We start from the raw sequence: 13,753 nt of genomic DNA, 5'->3' as shown, positions 1-13,753 counted from the left end.
TTAAAAGTAAGGGTTTAAGGCCTTTAAAGTAAAGATTTAAGGCTTAACGTATTTACCCCATTGATACATTTTGTTATTTCATTACACTTGTTTTCAACATCCGGCACGTCTATGGACAATAGGCAGATTATTCAATTAAAATATTTGTGTTTACTATTCTTGAAATTACCTTCAAGTTTCTTTTTTGATTATTATCATTGGAAACATTCATTCCAACGCTTTGGGTTTTATGCCCTGGGATCTTTCGTTAGTCACATTCAATTAGCATTCTGCATTCTTAGAATAACGCTCTTTGACATGACGTAACAGACACTCCGTTGGCTATGACTAACAGTTGCGGTATTTCAATTTTGTCGATATTGGAAGATTTGCGAACGAAAAATGTTGATGGTTATTTGATAAAAGGAAGGTATCTCCATAGATCAAAGATCTGGTGTTATTTCAAAAGAAGGAAAATATCTTCATAGATCAAAGATCAAGTATTGGTTTATCAATGTTTTCACAATTGGTATGGCGATGCCCATGCATGTACGTTTTCTTCTTGAAACCTTCTTTGTTATCACGCAGTATCAGTCCGTGCATTCCTTTCTCTCGTACCTCCATTTAACTCTGAAAACAATATGAACGCAAAACACAAGGAATGTGTTGGTTTCGTTGCCCCCACCACCCGAACCAAAACACCAAGAACCACAACAACAACAAGAAAAGCTAAATAAAAAATGAAATATACAAACAAAACAACATCCAATACAGGAAGAAGAAAAAACACCATCATAACAGTCAGTGTTCCTTTGTATCTCCGGGGGCTGGACCTGCTTAAACTGGAAACTGGTTTACGGGACAGGGCCGACTTCTTTCGTCACCACTACGTCGTCTTCAACGGCCAGTGGAACATGTTTCGGGAGGCAATTGAGGATGATTATACCCAAGCGATGAAGTTGTATAGTTACACTGATATATGCATTTTATACCATCTTTTAAAAAATAGTGAGACATTACAAAAACTTAAAATAATATTTTTTTATTCTTAAACCCCAGGTGCATTTACAGTAGGTCAATTATATACACATTAAATACATGCTTTTATGATATTTCGAAAATGCTCTGTGACTGGTAGGTTTCTATGAGAATGACTTCATATTAAAAGGATACATATTTTATTTAATCAGAATTTTCATTGGAAGATCTTATGGGTTTTTAGTCCGGCCTATTAGCGGGAGATATTGACAAGTGTACTTTTGAAATCGACACCGGACATGTCCATCAACCAAGATAGTCCGAGGCTCTGGAATGAACACCAAAAATTCCAACACTTTTTTAGCCCAGCATGTCTCGCCTCGGCAAGACATTAAAACCAAGATACTTTCCCTGTTTAAAAATGACGATTATTCGCTCTCGTGGTTCTGAACAACTCCGATAGGGGTCAGAGCCCACGGTCAGCTTTAACACGAGCGTGGCCATAATAAAATTCATCGCCCAAATGTCACAATGGTTTGATTACGGTCTTAATTTGTATGGGTTGGGTTATGTTTTGTGTAGTAGTATGATGGCTCGTCAGGCCTCTTTACGAACCCATGTTAACCGTTCGTTGTGGTATTCGTCTATGAGACATAATGGGTTTAGTGACATACTTCAAAGTCTTCTCGATCAAATCCGCGATGAAATAGCCGAGGAAATAGGAATAAAAGAGTTAAGTGGGATGACAAATTGATTCTTTCCACAGGACACAAAACAATTCTTTCTTGATCTCTAACAGTGGTCAAGTTATAATTGACAATAAATTTCAAACTGCGTTCATGGAAGAAAGAAGCAATAGAATATGGGAATGTATAAGTCTCCCGAAACAAATATATCCAAGAAAACCCATGCAAGTCTAGAATATGTGGCAAGTCTAGATTACCACAGTTTTAGTCTCTGAAAATGAAGATAGTCTCAGGGTTCCTATTCATTATACATCTTATTATGTATCTTATTTTTTAGTATGAACTGTTTTATCTGTAAAACATGTTCATTTCAGAGACCAGTTGTTAGTCTAGGGAATGTATGAAAAGGTGAAGTTCACTTAAATGGACGCTACGTATATAACGAACACTCTTGTTCGAACTTTGTTTTTAACGGAATGCTGTTTTGGTCCCGACTATTTCTGTATATTTTAATCGAAAACCGTATAACGAAAAACGGTTATAACGAACTAAAATTAAACATTTGAAGGGCAGTTAGATCTTGAACTAAACTTTGTGGTCCCTTAAGTTCGTTTTAACCGAAGTTAACTGTAGTTTTAGAAACTAGAATTTTAGTAAACATTTTGGCGAATATTGACAACGCAAAAACATTGCTTCCTGTGCTTCATCATATTTACCAATATCTGTCATATGGAACTTTATACAGTGCTTATTATAAATCGGATATCTAATAAATTGGCCAACATTGACGTCGGGGGCTAGGATGCACACAAGTAATTATAAAACCTGCACAGAAAACTGGAAATACTGAAACTATGAAATCTTCTAAGTGAGAAAAGTATGAACTGAAATTCATAAAATATTGGCAATGTCTTCATCTGGAAACTGTGAATTCTATCGAGACTATATGAAGTTTGGAAACAAGAAATATCAACCATGCAAGAATGAAAGTTTGGAATAGAGAGTCCTTTGAACTGAGATCCGGTCTGCGTGTGTTCCTGAAACGTGAAATTCACACAATAAGACTAAATTTAAAACATACTTTATCCCTAATGCAAGACGAATCTTATGGATAACAACTTTTGGATTTATTTTCTTAAAAATCTTGCCTTCGTTATCCATAAGAATTGTCTTATATTACTACACCAACTTCTAAATGCCTTTAAAGAATTTCATACTTTATCCCTATCTCAATTCATAAGTGTAAAATTCAGAAATGGAAAACCTGATGAAACGAAATATACTCGTATATCACTGAGTAAATGAGAGGGAAATATGAGGGATTTGGTCATTTGAGTGTTGACTTGGAAAATATTTACTAGTTGTGGAAAACAGACCTATCAGAATCGACACATGACGAATTAAATCTAAAGCTTTCCTTGAGTGCTTTCCATGAGTGCTTTCCCCAATGTTCCCTGGCGATTGACTCAGATGTTAAGAAACAATGCACACTCAGAGCACATCGTAACCGAAGGAATGAAATAAAACTCGGCACATGGATTGCGATAATGAATTCCATGCTTTGATGCCACCAGACTGTCTGCTACAAGATGTGACAGTGCTAACTCCAGTATCAAAGCGCATTAAACAGCATCGTGTACCGATTTGGCCATCGGCGCAAGTGACATTGCATTAGCCTCGTCGCCAAATAGCGATAAACTTCGTAAACGTGGATTCCAATTAGGTAGCAAGCACATCACATTTCTACAAATTATGGGCCTTAGATTAAAGCACCTGTTGTTTGTGGAACCAATTAACGCTAGTTAGTAGAATGTTAGCGTCATTTAGAGAGAGAATTCGTCAATAGAAAGCCATAAATACCACGCCTTTTCCACATGGGGAAATATATATGAACATGGATGCTTCTAAATGAATAGTTCTTATCATTGACATGTTGGCGAGGAGGTAATAAATGGGTTATTCATGTTATTTTTTCACTTCTGTTAATATGGGGGTTATTGGGTACAAACGGGAATGAAATTTTGTAAATGTGCACCTCCTCACTCTGTCTTCCACGCAGCACCTGAGCTTGTCTGTCTCACACCACTCCGCTTCTCTCTCTCAGAAGTTTCGATTGCTGTGACGTAGAATAATGGAAGTGTCATTTTCTCTGGCAGTCACAGCTTTACACATCTTCCGTTATACGCTATATTCTCTGCGTATTCTCTTTCTTAAAAAGGCTGAAAGTACTGCTATTATATATACTGCGTCATAAAATATTTAATAAAACATACCTTATCAAAATACGAAATATCAATTCCCTTCACTCTCCCTCTCGCCTTCTATCGCTCTCTGTGTCTTTCTCTCTATTTGTGTGTAATGAAACCTAAAGAGATTTATATTACATACATATATATCAAAGAGATATATATTACATATATCTTTCAATCCAGTCTTCCGCCATGATGATGAGAGTGAGTGGTGACAAAGAGAATAACCCAAGATCTATAAGGTATTTTCTGTTTTGATTGAATAAAGTTTCCGACATTTCAACAACCTTTCACTTGAAGCAAAGATTGCGTTATTCAAAATTGCGATTACGTCTGCATGCTCTGATTTAAAATATACATTTGATATTATCCATACCCAAATAGCACAATTACTTCGCAAGAATGTTTGTCTGTTTCCATCATTTCCAACACTACATTCAGACTGTACTCCCAATGCACCTCGTTAAGAGACCAGCCATACATCTTCATGTTCAAAACCGGCGAACATGTACAATATTAACTCTACGATCTTGGCGCTGTGTTTTGAAAATCGACCCAAATGATTTATCAAATCTTAAATAGTCTATTGTCGCTTGCTAACGCTCGGCAATCATGTGAAATACACCCAGCCGCCACAGATACCATGATGATGTATGACTAGATTCAAGAGGCTTAAATTGCAACACTTTTTTATCGTGCATTTCGTCAGCGGGTACGCATTACGCAAAGATTGTATCAATACAACGATGATGAAACAGTATTGTATTCGGTAGCTCTGGCGCTCCCAGTGTCGCGGCGCTTTCAAATCTACCCCAATAAAAAGACCTATATTCTTTAAACTGACAACCAGAGAATATCAATGGTCGCAATCGGCTCTAATCAGGAAAATCCTTTAATCTCTTTTTGACAACCAGAGGTATGATACTACTCCATTTATGTTAAGAAGAGGCGAGGGAGAGAGTAGGAAATAGGATATGGTTAGGATGTTTTGACCCCCGTGCGATGTGCCTTCCGAGGGATGTAATCGCGTACAGTGATATCTTTACGACTGTCGTATCGTCTTAGCTTTGCGACGGTCATAGAAGAAATCCGATAACCCGATAGGAAGACGAAGGAGTCGATTATTGCTTAGGAGGGTTGATGTATATTGAAGCAAATTTTCCGCGACAGGTCTGGGAGAGCAAAAAGCGATAAATACCAAAATTATGGACCAATCTATTTGAATGGATTTTCTTGTTGGTGGTGTCCACAGCAATATAACTCTGAAGGTACTAATCATATTCCTTAAAAAGAAATCGGATAGTTTAATAAGACTCTTTAGATTTTTTTACCAGGAACTCTTATAGGGGACATTGTTGAAGCCTTCAATGGAGCGATCAAAAATTTCGTTCCACTCTTCCGTTTCTGTGATCAAACGGTTGTGCCGTTCGGAACTGAGGACCCATGCCGACAATTTGTATAACCCCAAAATTACCGCCATTTAGTATTCAATGAGAGGTCAGAGGTCATTCTCTACACGGAGATTTCGGAAGCCGGTGTTCGCAGTAGTAACTAAATTGAAGTAAACGATGAAGAATAATAAACTGTCGATTGGTCGACTATAAAACTAGGAATGTCACGTATTTGGCCGAAATGGGTATTGCTACAGGATCATTAGATGTTCAACAAGCGACCCTACTGTCCTGATTTAAATTGTTTTGACGTTACCCCGTTTTTTGATGGGTTGAAAATCTCCGTTATTCGAAAAATACAAAATTTTGAATTGGGGCACATCTCGAGATGTTTTACGTCAATTCTTACCAGTAAAATAACGATTGAAAAATACCATAGGTTATCGTCTATTAAAATTATCTACTATTATTATTAGTTTAATATACATGTATATGCATTTGTAATGAATCTTATAAGTTGTTATTGTTGTTGTTGTTGTTGTTGTTGATGATGATGATGATGATGATGATGATGCTTTTGTAAAATGTTTATACTTCAAAACAATGTCATGTTAACCTGATTAGAATTTTTTTATAAATCGAGGGAAAATAAATGGCTTCAAAGAATTTTAGAATTAATTTATTTTAAGCACAGACAGATGTTCTAATGACTACCTTTAAAGTCCATTAAATGACCAGGGACAGAAGGTACTGACCCGCACTCTAATTACATTGAGCAATCACAGGTAACAACGCATACCCATCAAGCGCTCAATCACCTTTTAATCATTCGCCTAGCAGGGGAGGGGGTCGCCTCTCATTCTTCACCGCCAAATCACCGCCCCTCCCCTAAACATCCACACAAAGCGGGAAGAGGCTTCCTCGTACTGCAATAGGTAAGGGCACAGGGCATGAAGTAACAGGTAAAATGAAGGTATTTCACAATCAAACCTCTTTGATGTTGCCGTGTGCTTGTTAAGAAGGTGAATCGGTATCATCGCCCCTTTATAAAGTGTCAAACCCCTCTTTATTATCCTCAATATTAACACTTGTAGCTATAATTGGTGGTTTTTCACGTGACGTAAAAGAGGATGAGAAATGCCGTAACGTATAAAATAAAGGATTTTGACAATTAGTTTTTCTTGGAAGTTGCCGCGATTTTACATAAGTGTTAGTTGGAGTCGATCAAAAGCATTTTATATGTTTTATTCTTTATCGTCATGTGTGAAATTTGCTTTAAACGCGAAGCCCTAACTTGTCAACAACTTTGACTTCGATTGAAAACTTGCATATCCTTGGTTGGAGTCTCAAGGAGTACATTTTGCTTCATTTAACATCATGTATAGAATTGCATTTCTGTTAAGTTTTCAATTTTCTGATTGCTATTAATTTGTAATTTTGAAACTGTGATCAAATAAGGCAGGTTTTAGTGAAATTGATTTGAATTTTAGAATGCTAATTGAAGCATTTAACTTAGTGTGGGGTTCGATCGCCTTTTCTGTGAAACCTATAGAATGATCGTAATAGACGTTGATGGGTTTCGTTTATTTTAATACAATTAGAGTTCAAACGAAAGAAATTTAAATTGATTACGTAGACTTTTGAACTATTTGTTCACAGTTACCATCTATTGTTCTGACTGCTCCTGTTAGTTATCACAGATGTAAACTAAGGGTCGTTAGAATAAACGTATTCTCCACGAGAATGTTTCACTACACTCCTAAAATGAATTCAAAGTGTGAAACAAACGTTTGAAAAATATTGGAAACCATTAAAACCACAAAACCCATATCTATATGAAGCTATGAGTATTTTCATAAAAAGTACAAGCAAACTATTTGCATGAATGTGGAATATTTTTCAAAACAATGTGCACTGAAATGATGCCCATATATTCCGAAATGTAAAAGCTTATTTCATATTTCTACAAACTTCGAAGCATTAAAAGATTATTTTCGCATCCAAATGAGTTTTGAAGTGCACCTGTCAGATTAAGTAAATCAATTATAAAATTGATTTTGTCTGTCGCTATTTATCAAACAATGATAAATTTACAATGTAAATACGAATGTTGGTAAAACTACCTTGAGTATTACATTCTGATGTTAGTTAAAATGTACTATTATAATTCATGGCAAAAGAGGGTGATGGCGATGGTGATTATGCGTATAGGAATACAGGGGTAGCATTCATAATAATGTTCAAAGTGTGTATGACTAAAATCTTGAAACATTAACCGCCCCATCCTGCGAAACACATGCGCACAATCGCCACGTGCCCTTAAGTGTTAGGTACCTCGCTACAAGGTGAAATCGACATGATATAGACATGCCCCGCAGATGTACATATCAAGTACGTGTATAGGGATTAACCGCCGACGTGCTGATATGGACAATAACACCCGCCACCACTGGCGCACAGAGGCTGGACGCTTTACACTTTTAATTGCCGCAGGTAAAATACCTAATCGTCGCCATATTTGTATGTATACATAGGCTGCAGACGGATTAATTGTTATCAGCCTGTATCATCAGAGAAAACCGATAGGCACTGTGTCTAGAGATTAGATAATACCAGATAAATCATACTTTAGATGCATTTAAATATTTAACTCACTTTTAATGCAATGGGAGGAATTTGTTTGATTACCGAATACCCCTCTGAGGTTTTAGAACCGCGTTACGTCAACAGCTATTCCAACAAAATAAATAAACTGATTTCATGATTAAATCAAAGAAATAATTGCACTTAGTTTGCAAACTCGTATTGGCTGAAAGATAAATTACGTACTTCATCAATGCTGGATTTTTATTTCATCTCAATCTAGGTCTGTTATAGGATTTTGTGTAATAATACGTTCGAAAACACGGTTCTGAAACATTATATATTTTGTCAGTTCACGGGTCTTTGTTAGTTTTGTTTAATACACGCCCATTTCTATTTTTTGTTTTGCATTTTAGCTTGACTGAAATTGTATGGGTCTTTCCGAACCATCATTGAAGCAATGGAATGATAAAACAGTGTTTACCAAATAGGCCTATATACCCTTTTTCATATATACGAATTAATGCAATGTAGACAGTAGAAAAATGTTGTATCAAATTCTTCTATCAGTATATGAAGGCTAAGTATGTTTGCACTTTTTTTCAGAGAAAAGAATGAATAAAAACAATTTCTCCTTATTTATTCTAACTTTGGTTTACTTGCTAATAGTGTTGAATGAATACGGGTTTCCATACTGCCTATCGGCATATGTTTAATACAAGCCCTTTATTAAGTGGCCCCTAGGGCGATGTAGGTAAAAAATGATCTAAAGTATAGCAGATTTAGTTTTCGTGTGAGACTCACACCTCGTTACCCGTGATCCTTTGCGACCCTGATCAAGGCTTTCACAGCTCGCTTGTAGCCCGGGGAGGTATTTGCTTTAACCATCTTTTGTCAACACGTATATTTGATTTGGCTAATCGATTCAATCAGTTTAGTATTTTATCGGTACAGGGGATATGCCTGGATACTTAGCTCTCGCGTCTGTGCTGGACAATCTGTTGAGACGGAACTTCTGATTGGGAATGACAGAAAACGCTTGCAGCGAGAGTGTTTAAAGAGAGGGGATGAACCAAATGAAATCTGTTTATTTGCTGAGGCTGGCATTGTGGTTCGTGTAAACATGTTTGGTTATTATTTCACTAAACAAACAACACCTGCAGCAGCGATGAAGTATTTGTGGATGGGGTGAATGAAATGACGAATCCGAAAGTTTTAAATAAGACAAAAATGATTAAAAAATAAATAAACTAATCACTCGTCTGTGTGACACGAATGTGGCTTCAACTCCCAATAGCCAACTTTCCGTATATGTCGGGGAATATTCCAGTACTCCAGTCTTTGGTGTCTACATTATAAAACCTTTGAGGTATACTATCGAAATTCGAAGATTTCAAAGAGCCATATTCGACTTTAATCAACGGTCATTTAATCAGGGTTACAATATTTACGCCCATTGTAAAACATTCGAAAGATTTTATGATAAACATGTTGAGGACACTTCCAAATTTGAAGCATCAGTGACAAAAAGTAAATCAGATAAAATTTCATAATTGACCTCTACTATATGTTCCCATGTTTTTGCAGGTGAGTAATTGACTTACCTTTGCATGTGTTTATGCTGAGTTCCATAATTGGAACAGGATGCGCTCACTGATTCTACAACACCTGGTATCATCATGTTAGTGATTTAGAAACATTTGCACATAATGCAGGGGGAATCGTACAATGGACTATTTTAAACAGTGATCATGGAAAGTGTTTTCCTCTAAGTCTTTCATTTACAGGTAAAGAAACATTGAAAACGATGGCGCTGTTTTTATTAAAGATTAATACAATATGAAACACGTAAGCACATACAAAAGTAATTCTGTAGTATTTTGGTAGTTACGTGGGTTAGAAACAATTCACAAATATTAAAATATTTCAGTACATGTGTACTCTGTATTGTCTATTTTATTTTTAAATGTACTTATTTTAAAGTGCCTCATGGATCTCCAGATAGGATATTTCATATAAATTTGGTTGGGGAAACTAATTTAAGCTGCAAAGCCACTTGTAACATTTCATAATATTTTTATAATAATCACAGTAATAAAATATAATAATTCTGATGATGATGATGATGATGATGATGATGATGATTCTGTATTAAATACTGAAAGGCCATAATGATGATATAATGATGACGGCGGTGATGATGATATTTCTACTAATAAAACGTTGTTTGATGCATATATATCTAATATAAACATAATCTGTATGATTAAGTGTTAATATATATAAGCAAGTGTTAAAAGCATTTTAAAAGCTATGAAACACTTACTTATACCCTCTAAAGTGTAATGGATGCTTTTCATCACACTTGTCACGCCTTTCCTCCCATCCCCGCCCACCCCCTCCCACCCCAACCCTTCACTACCCCTCCCCACAAGAGTGGCATCTCCATAATTGTCCCTTCATTATGTAGCTGTCTTTGTTTCGCGCTCCTCGAAATATCGACCTGTCTATTGTTTTTTTACCTTTGGCAGGTGTTTGCAATCAAGCAGCGCTTCAGCTCAGGTGAAATTAACTCGGAAGCACCTGAGTTTTCCTCATTATATCGGCTAGCCATCTAGCAATCACCCCTGTCCCTGGCGAACTCGTCTTTTCCCCCTAATAAGGAGAAATGGACCGCGACGATGAAGAAATATGCTTTCATATTGAGGGGTTGTGTCAAAAACGATTCTGTCAATAATAGTGAGCCTTCAGCTGTCGGTACGATATTTCCAAGTAGATGTATGTACAGCATGATCCCTGAAATTGGAACAATATTTTGGTGTCCATCCACTTTCGTTCAAATTTAATAATAATACCTTCTAAATGATAGAGTGCAAGAATGAAAGTTCACTAATGAGAATTTTGCGTTTCAATCAATGAGGTGCAAGATCGACTAATAGCTCACAATTTAATCTGTTTAGATCAGGTGATGACATTCCTAGATATTATTTGTCGAACTGCTTGAACCAATATAACCCTGGTTGTCAGGCACTTACCTTAAATTGTGAGCAATATTTGGTTAATAAAACGTCAATATAGAATTGTACAATATCTCACTTACAATGGATATAAACTCAACATTAAAGTGAGTCAGAAAGTGAGTAGAGCGTTGATATGACGTGTTAGCTTAATGTGGGAATAAAACCCGCACAGAAGCTTATCGCAGATATTTACCGTTAGTGAAACCCATCATCTCGAAAGAGAGATTCGAACCAGCGGCCATAGATTCTGCCCAGTCTGGCGCCCGAGACTTCCTGGACAACAGTCCTGTCAATTGTATACATGTGTTTGAAGGACCCGGCTCGTTTCCTCAAAACCATCATAGTGCTAAGATTGTCGTTGGTCTGTGTTAAAATATGGGAGATATCACTATATTTTCTACCTAAGGCTATGTATATATATGGTTTTATAAAATCTTTCTATGATGTATATTTTTACCCCTAGATAACAGTGTCTCATAAGCCTGTTAAGGCTGGATGTATGTAAAACATTATGTGTTTATTGTATATTTTATATCTTGTTTACATACATGTGACTATGTCAAACGATGTCTGTCTGTCTGTCTGTATCATTTTCTTAACCCTATGTGGAAGTGGCCCTCGTACAAATATGCCTATGTTCGTGCAAGATCCTGATGTCAAATTCCTTTCATCTTTTTCTGATTTTCATTCTGTATTAAGAAGAATGTTTCACTTCTCTGTAACAGTTAATTCAAGGCCCATTTTATCTGCATGGATTTTTCCCTGCTTAAAATCTTAACATTACAGCGTGACGCCCGTCACCCGTGCTATACACTCCTAGTCATGTCTATATCATGTCGATATCATCCCCAACCTGCAAACGAGTCTGTCCATATATCATAGGCACATCAACCATTAAGTCTTATCATGATCATTCAATGTTTGTCTATAGCAGTTTGATATCTATAATAATTGGCATTTAATCGATATCAAGTGCTGGCGTGTACATGAACGTTTATATCAGTTTGTTCACCTTGCTCGTGTCGATATCACACTTTAAGAAACATTTATTCATGCCCCTTCACCCCTTCTCCTTCCAAGTACATGTAACATATGTTTCATAACACTCACTCACCTCTATCTTAAAAGAATAGTCCATCGGTATTATTCATTTTATCCTTTGGATTTTATTTGATTTTTTATGCCTCTGCCATTCTGCATTTGTCATAAATATTGGCGACCTTTCCCCCTCTCTTGTCTCTTTTGGTGTGTCATCTCATTATTAATGCCCCGTTAATGTCCCACCTCCCAGCCTATGATAATTGACCAGTCCTTCATAAAGCTGTGCGTTCAACACCTTCTGTAACGGTTACAAGCGAGAGGTAGCTTAGCAAAGCTGTAAGGAGAATAGTGGCGAGGTCTACATCACGACCACGTTGCGGTGGCGGAGGGTCCCCGTTATCGTCCACAGAAGAATTGTGATATAATACACAAGGTACTCCAGCACATGTAACACGATACGAACGCTAACTGTTTGTACTGTTTACAATGGTCCACGACATCTCGGAGGTTCTCACCAGCCTTTAGGTATCTCGAACATAAGTATGATCTGTTCCCACACATACTCACAATTTCCTAAAATAGTTACTCCAAATAGTGTCATTGAATTGGCGTGAGTGAGTTTCGTTTTACGCCGCACTCAGCAATATTCCAGCTATATGGTGGCGGTCTGTAAATACTCGAGTCTGGACCAGACAATCCAGTGATCAACATCATGGGCATCGATCTGTGCAATTGGGATACGATGACATGTGTCAACCAAGTCAGCGAGCCTGACCACCCGATCCCGTTAGTCGCCTCTTACGACGAGCATGGGTTACTGAAGACCAATTCTAACCCGGATCTTCACGTGGTTGCCACTGGAGTGTGACAGTGTAACATATGTAATATCTAAAGTTGCTTTTTCAGTGAAGCACCGATCCTACCCCCCGAAAATAGTACCAGAATCTGTACTTTACTGAGACAGTGTAACCCCAAATATATCGCCTGTCACCACTGTTTAAGAGGTATTGTGTTATCAATGTGAAAGTAACACATGTTCATGATATTAACAGGGCTCCAGATAATTTTTCATGATCAGGAGTACGTACTCCTTAATATTTCCATATAGGAGTACTGGAAAACAATAAGAGTACATTTAGAGTACTGAATGGAATTTAATGGAGTATCTTCCCCCTACAACATATATGCACCACAACATTGCTACTCTTGTGGGAACAGGTCAATAAACAATAAAACAATACTTTTTGAGACAAACACGTCTGTAAATGATTCTAAGACCGTACACCATTGCTGTGGTGCGTATCTGCTACGTTTTCTAAATTATTTCCTACCGCATCGTGCTTATTTTATATCAGTACATACGCCGATACGGCCCTTATCTTGAGCCCTGAAAAATGAAGCTAGGACAGTGTCGATAACAGTCGGATTCATACATCGACTCTGTCTCAGCTTCAATTTACCCTGTGGTAAGTTTGAATAGGAATTTTCTCAAAGATGTGAGGTGAGGTGGAATTGGGTTTTTACGTCGTACTTGAGAATATTTTGATCATATGACGTGCATGCGTGTGTATGTGTATGTGCGGCTGCTTGTACTAGCCCAGACTGAAGCTGGTTTTATAGTGCTAGCCCACTGAGATACCATGCCGCAGTGAAGCATGAATACCCCACTCAGACACATTATACTGACTCCGAGCCGACCAGTCCTTGTTGTACCCATTAATGCCGAGCGCCAGGCAGGGACCAACAAGTACCATATTTTAACGTCTTTTGGTATGACGCGGTCGGGGATCGAACTCGCGATCTTCCGCTCTCCGGGCCTCAAGGAA

Source organism: Haliotis rubra, unplaced genomic scaffold (assembly GCF_003918875.1).
Source record: "Haliotis rubra isolate DU_JTF1 unplaced genomic scaffold, ASM391887v1 Scf518, whole genome shotgun sequence".
Lineage (NCBI taxonomy): Eukaryota > Metazoa > Mollusca > Gastropoda > Lepetellida > Haliotidae > Haliotis > Haliotis rubra.
This window is presented reverse-complemented; position numbering follows the sequence as displayed.